At 34.8% G+C, this 7,428-nt stretch overlaps 2 long non-coding RNA genes across 2 annotated transcripts; one reads left to right on the top strand and one right to left on the bottom strand.

The window, feature by feature from the left end:
- Positions 1 to 344: 344 nt before the first annotated feature.
- Positions 345 to 4,481, top strand: LOC110739298. Its single transcript, XR_002514770.1, has 2 exons — positions 345 to 974; positions 2,027 to 4,481. It is a non-coding gene; the product is annotated as an uncharacterized LOC110739298 (long non-coding RNA).
- LOC110739299 lies at positions 4,472 to 6,435 on the bottom strand. The gene is made up of 2 exons (XR_002514771.1): positions 5,726 to 6,435; positions 4,472 to 4,893 (listed from the first exon to the last, which is right to left on the bottom strand). It is a non-coding gene; the product is annotated as an uncharacterized LOC110739299 (long non-coding RNA).
- Between the last annotated feature and the right edge of the window lie 993 nt (positions 6,436 to 7,428).

Genomic DNA, 7,428 nt, shown 5'->3' with positions numbered 1-7,428 from the left:
ATCGACTTCTAGGTAAATGGTGTCAAATTGATGTAATTACCCGAAGTTAATATATAGTTACCTTATTTTCGATATAATGACCTTAGAATTATGGAAATGTTGTAAATTTTGTTTCAGTCACCTTATTTTTATATATAGTGACCTTTATTTTTGTATATAGTGACCTTTATGTAAATGGTGTCAAAAACTCAGACGATATAGTTACTTTATTTTTGTATATAGTGACCTTAATGTAAATGTTGTAAAAATTGTTATAGTTACCCTATTTTTGTATATAGTGACCTCTATGTAAATATGGTCAAAATTGAAATAGTTACCCTATTTTTGTATATAGTGACCTTAATGTAAATATTGTAAAAATTGAAATAGCTACCCTATTTTTGTATATAGTTACGTTATTTTTATATATAGTGACTCTATGTAAATATCGTCAATTTAGATAAAGTTACTTTATTTTAGCATGTAGTGACCTTTAAAACGTTGCGTTTGTCAAAAAAAAAAAAAAAAAAAAAAAGACCTTTAAAACGGTTGAATTGATTATATGTAAGGTTGGAATGATCTTAGGGCTTTAGAACCGTCTGATCTTTTGTGCTAGTAATGAATAGCTAAGATTGCTTGTTTTTAGTTTTCACCATAAGCTCTGTTTTTAGCGGAACCTCCCCGTATAATAACTAGCTGAATAATGGACGGATCAGATCATTTAATATCTAGAATTCAGGATCATGCGATTAGCTCTTCACACTCCAAATTCTCTCTCCTCCAACTAATCTCTCTCCTCCATTGATGCTAGTGCTTTGAGTTCTCCATTAAACCAGTTTTCGAGCCTTTTCTTCTCCATTAAAGCGGTATTCTTGCTCTCTGTACTTCATTGAAGTAGCTTGTGAGATAAGATGTTTTTTATTTCTCTATTTTCGTGCTCGTCCATGGTGTTGTATAATTTGGTGATTTCACGTCGAATTGTCTGAAATTTACAGGTAAACATTGTGATTTTTGTTATATCAAATTTCTAGGTTTTATTTATTTATTTATTTTTATTTCTTACTCCATGTATTACTCACAATTTGTGTTTGAATTTTGGAGAATTAGATTTCTAGGTTTTTATTAGAGAATTTTGGTGCTCGAATTTGTGCTATATTTTCCAGATGTAGCGTATGAATTTGATCAAAGTAGACTATTGATTTGTTCGATATCGATTATTGAGATTCGTTTTAGTGTTTCGGTTGGAGTATTGTTTTAATTTAATCAAATTAGACTATTTAACGAGCATATATTGAGTTTCTAAAATCCGCAAATTGATTAATTTCAAGATCATACATTATTTAGTGAATAGTGATATTTCGAAGCTATTCAATGTTTCACTACGAACGATTTTTTCTGGCTTTTGAGTTATTATAGCTAATTTTGACTACTTTTGGATGGAGCTTGAGTTTATGCTAATTGATCCTATGGATGATTCTTGTGAGATTTACAAGTTGAATTTGTTTAAAGTAATTGGAAACCAAGTAAAAGTGAACAAATTATAGTGTAAAGTTATAGAAAAACTAAAACCATTATTTACATTATATGAGCAATCAAAATCAGAGGGAGAACATAATTAGTGGTGTGGAAGCTGGTTGGGTTGAAGTGATTGTCAATGTTGTTATGGTAGATCTCATACCTATGTCCATGAAAGAATTTATCTCATATAAGTAAATCAACTCTCCTTAAAAGTAAACTAAATCTCTCTAAAAGTAAATTAATCCTCTCTTAAAGTAAACTAATGCCAACAATGAGGACTTTTTGATGTTTGTATCTTTGGTGTGGGGTGCGTGGTCTTATATGAACTCTATTGTGTTTAATGAGCCATGGAAAAACCGGGTTATTGGAGTCATGGGTTTTGTTCAATTGGTTAAGAATTATAAAAACTATACTGATAGGATTTATAGGACATCTAGGGAGGAGTATGAATAGGGCAGTTGTTAGGAGCTCTTGGGTGCCACCTGTTGCTTGTAGAGTTTGTGTATGCTGATGCAGCGCATTTTCAAAGGTACAGGGGTTGGCTTGGGTGTTACAATTAGGGATGAGTAAGGGAAGATTATGGCTGTTATGGTGCAAAGATTGAATGCATAGGTGGCTGTTGTCTGTTGTCATGGCAGAATCCTTGCTGTTATGGTGCAAAAATAGTAAGCAATGTACTTCTGATCCATTTCTATTTGTTCAGTTTTGTTTGCTTATACATTGCAGCCTGTTGCTATAAAAAGTGGTTGTTTACTTTGCAATTTTCAGAGCATGAAGAATTTGGCATTAAACATCATAAACTACTAGTGCAATTTTCCTCTGAAAGCTCACAAAGGCAAGCCTTATCTACTTTGCTAACATTTAAGCAGTAATTTAAAGAGCATGAGAATCAGATTGTATAACTGAAACTTGATCAAGAGTAGACTTGTAAACATTCACCTCAAAACTATCAAGATCTGCCTCATTGGATTGACTTGTACGTGAACATGCTCATTAGATTGGCACAAAAATTGATGCAAAATCATGGTCTGCAATCTATATTGCATGTTTATTCTTTAATGTAATTACTTTTGGGCTTTGGACTGTATTCTAGTGTGCGAGCAAGCATTTTCTATGGCACAGAATTTGGATCAGATGGCAGAGGTGTCCTGCAAGTTGATATTGTTGTCATGCAAATTTGTGATTGTGTTGGGAATATCTTAAATAAGGGAGTTCTTAGATATGTTATATTTTTTTTTTATTTTGGAAAAGGTTAGGATCGGTGAGATATATGACTGATAATGGATATATTTTTTAATCCCACCAATTCTTTTGGGGTTTAAAATTTAGGGAATGAATAAGATTAGAAAGGTAAATTCCTAGCTACATCAGTTGTCTCTGAAGTAAATTAAAAAGAATTTAAAGTAAGTAAAAAAAAAACTTTAAAGTAAACCTATTAGCTCAAGTGGTATAGCACTTTGCGGATACATAGAGATGTAGGTTCAAATCCTACATAGGTTATTCAAAATACGTCAAAAGCTACATGAATAAGCAATTATAAGTGACTCCGCCTTTTTTTTACCATAATTCAGAAAATGGTACTTTAAAGTCGTCAATCGATACAAAATAGTAAACTAATACATCTCAAGAGTAAAGTAAATTAAAATATATCAAAAGTAAATCAAATTATCTCAAAAGTAAATTAAAATATTTCTTTTGAGATTGTACTTTGAAAGAGAATGAGAAATTTGTTACACATGCCTCCAATATATCTAAAAAATAGTAAATCAAAATAATATTTCAAAATTAGAATATCTCTTAAATAAATCAGAATAGCTCGACAAGAAATCAAAAGTAGATCAAAATATCCCAAAAGTAAATAATAAACACTAAAAAGTAATTATTAATTAAAATAATAAAAATTAGTGTATGTATAATCAAATGACACAAAGCAATGAATAGTCGATCTTCATGGGTACCCTACATCATTGACCTTGAACTCTCTATAAAATGAGCCAAAACTCTACAAACATGAAGAGTGATCAAATATAAAAGAAGAATGAGGTCATAGTAAAGGTTTTCATATTTAAAGTAAATAAAACAATAAAAAAAAGTAACTGAAAAAATTTAGAAATCAGATTTTCAAACATAGAAACTATTTTTTTTACGCTAAAGGGAAATAGATTATATATTACATCAAGGTGACAACAGCCAACCTAAACAAAAGATTGTTCAAAGAGATTAAAAGTACCAGCATCCTACTACTTAGGGAAGACATAAAATAAACTAAGCAACAAAAAATTAAAGCAAACATAATGCCAGCAAAAGACTTGCAGAGAAAGACAAGATGAGCATAAGGTGTTGAGCAGCCGTTATCATCAGGATTAAGCCATAGGGATTGTTGGTATTTCAGCAGCATAAGTGTCAAAGATCTCAGCAGGGGGATAGTGGAATAGCACCCTTTCACCAAGTTGAACTTTAGTCCTTACAATAGTTGCTAGTTTGTGAGCCACGTAGTTAATTGTTCTGCTAGCATGCAAAACAGTCACTGACCAGTTTCTTTGCAATAACTCAGCCACATCTCTTATAATGTTCCCTGATCGTGGTCTCTAAAGGAGTTAGGATTGCTCAGCATTTTCCCTAAAGCCTCTGCATCTGTTTCTAGTTCCAAGAACTTGATTTCTCCATCCCAGGAAATAAGGAGACCCTCCCTTATAGTCAGAAGCTCAGCTAAAGCTGCAGACATAGCATTAAAATTTATAGCATAACATATTTGCCAAGTACCCTTATCACACCTTAAAATGCCACCACCTCCAGCTTTGTATAGATTGAGTTTAGTAGCCACATTACACAAATGAACCTACGTAGGATTCAAACCCACATCTTTGTGCATTTGCACAATGCTCTACCAGTTGAGCAAGTAGGCTAGTGTATCAAAGTAAAGAAAAATCACTCTAACATAAATAAAAATATAACAAAAGTTAAAAAAAAAAAAAAAAAAAAAATGTAAGAATAGTATAGCACAGGTAATTGGTCCTACAGTAGCAAATATTCACATAAATTTCTATTAATGTGGGTGCTTGTCGAACAATAATACGAGTAGCCTCATATAGAAGACAGAAATAAACAAAAGGAACCACAAAACTAAAGCCACCTTCTTAGCTTTTATGGACATTAGGCTTTCATTGAGTTGCTTTTCCAGCAGCTGTTATTCTTTCATGCTCAAGCCTGACAAATCTTTCTCCAGCAGCCTCGTGTAAATTAATACAGTAATGGTTAAAACTCAAGCGATTGAGTTTAGAATAGTATAGCACAAGGTTGAATCAATGACAAGTTCAAGGAAACATACATTGGTTTCACTTGGAGCCTTGATATCTCATCTTTCACATTATTAATCTCCTTCAAATCTTTGTTCGGCTAATAAGAGCACAAATCAATAAGAAAGGCTTGCTACAAAATAGGCCAACAATTGTGCAGCTGGCCTTAAATAGCACAATACATCTCTAACGTTATCCAAACACTTCAACATTATCCATCCCTACTGTCTTAAGATAACATTCAAAGGCTTTGCTAGTAAAAGATGTCAATTTATGCAACATAAAAAAAGGGAAAACTCTTTTTAACAAACTGCCCTTTTGCTTGACAGTCCAAGAGATAAAAGTACTGCAAACCCAACAATTACAACAAACCCAATTGCCATTACTACCAGACGGTTTCTCAGTCCAATCCAGCCTAACACCTCCTCCTAACAGAGGTTCACCAATTCATCATCATATTATAGTCTTACTTCTTTCAAGCATTTCATCAAACATGTAAAACTCAATCTAAAGCTCAAGCTAAATCCCAAAAAAAAAAAAAAAAAAAAAAAACAAAAAAAAAACGTCACTTTTGTATTCATATACTATCTCCCACGACAAAACTCATAGAGCAACTAAAATAAAAATGCAGCAACTACCCTAATTAAAACAAACAAAAATGAAAATCCTAAAAAATAACCTAAAAACACGAATACAAAGTTATTGTAGTAATTTTAGCAATTGAAATTATAATTTTCAAACAAAGAATTGAAAGAACTATAATTTCAGCAATCATTGTAAATACGCAAACATATAATTGTATAATCCCTAATATATCAATTGAAATCACAACGACTCAAACAAATAATCGAGAAAACCCTAAATCGCAAAAAACCTGTTTCAAATTCGAATTATCATAGAAAATAATGATGATGAAAATCAAATCAACTTACCTGCCCATAAATTTGCTAGAATAATGAGCAAAGATGAAAAGTTGCGAATTTGAGAAGAGGACTTGCAAAGAGCTCAGTGACCGCAACTGTCGCACGAGAGAATTTGAAAGAGGAGAGAGAAAATGGAATGAAGAGAGAGAAAGTGAAAATAGAAGAAACGAAAAAGCAGGGATAGTCATTCAAAACGCGTAATTACAATTTACCCTTAATGAGGCGGGTAAGATGACAGCCATCAGATTATGCATGATCAACGGTCACGATGAATTCCTAATTCTAATTATAGGTCTTGGTTATCTAGTGATCTCAATTCTATATATATATATATATATTACTAGCCATGATTAGTATACTTACCGTCCTCATCTTTTTTCTCTCTCAAAGTTTTTCCTTGGAGGTTTTTGGTTCCCTTTAGGGTTTCTCCCTTGGAAAGGTTTTTCTAGCCTTCATTGCTAGATTTTTTTTGTTTTTTTAGGTTTTCCTTACTCTTTTCCTTTTCTCTCCTTCTCATTCATCTCTTTTCTTCTGGTCTTAATATATTTGTATGGGATAGCTCCTGGTGAGCTATCACCACACTCCTAGCTTTGCTCACAGGGTGCGCACTCATGGCTGGAAGGGCATTCAAAGGGGCTCACCAGCCCATTAGAGTCGGCTTATAGGCTGACCATGTATTACTCCACCTAAAGAAGATTGTACATCTATAAATAGAAAACCAAGTACAGCGAAAAAGGGGTTAGACACATAAGTTATTACACACACTCTCTCTATCTAAGCACACTTTCTCTCTCTAGACACATACTAACTTAAGCATCGAAGGGGGGTTCCTCGAGCCACCCCCGAGGGCAGTTACGTTTGTTACCCTGTGCAGGTTACCCAGCTGGACCCGGCCCGTACCAGTCCGAACCCCTAGTACTATACATGGAACAATTGGCGCTAGAAGAAAGGGCAAGGATTATCCGTACTTAAAGTTCGCCGACTGAGCAGAGACCGGCTGGTTAACCGCCATGGCCGGAAGCGATGACAACACCAACCTTGAAAACAACCAAATACCACAAAAAACAACACCAGCTACTACGAATCTTAAGGGATCCACCGAAAAACCCAAATCAACTATATCCAATCCCACCGGACTAACACCTGGTGCGACAAAAGCAGTGGTGAAACCAGGAGATCCGGTAGGATCCAGTTCATCTTTTAAATTCAAAATACCAGTATCAGGCTTGAATAACGAACTAATCATCCAAACTCCCCCAACCTAGAAATCGCAGCCTGTTTACATGCCGGCCATCCTCCAAAAACTTTCCAAATGCAGTACGCAACAACTGGCGGCGATGATGACGGTGCTTACCAATTTTGGTAAAGGAGCTGGCTTGACATCAGTTGCTGCCACCTCAGAGCCAGTAAGCCCACATCACCACTTCTCACCCCGAAATAGAAAGATCTAATCCAGCTGTGGAAGAGGGTTTTAGAACTACAAGTTCGCAACCTGAACCAGGATTGGGGAGAGGACGAAGCGGTTGAGAAGGGAAGCCTAGAGGCACGAGTCACTTGCAGCAGATCTCCGATCTCAGAGCGAGGGCCAAGCCTGGATAGGGGGAAGCGTGCGCGGCTCCAGGAAGGGGTGTTCGCGGTGCGGTTTGGATCCTAAACTGTACCAAACCGCAAAATTGCGGTTTGTATTTTTTTCAAACCGCAAAAGTAGTAAT

The sequence above is a fragment of the Chenopodium quinoa genome, unplaced genomic scaffold (assembly GCF_001683475.1).
Source record: "Chenopodium quinoa cultivar QQ74 unplaced genomic scaffold, ASM168347v1, whole genome shotgun sequence".
Lineage (NCBI taxonomy): Eukaryota > Viridiplantae > Streptophyta > Magnoliopsida > Caryophyllales > Amaranthaceae > Chenopodium > Chenopodium quinoa.
This window is presented reverse-complemented; position numbering and strand designations above follow the sequence as displayed.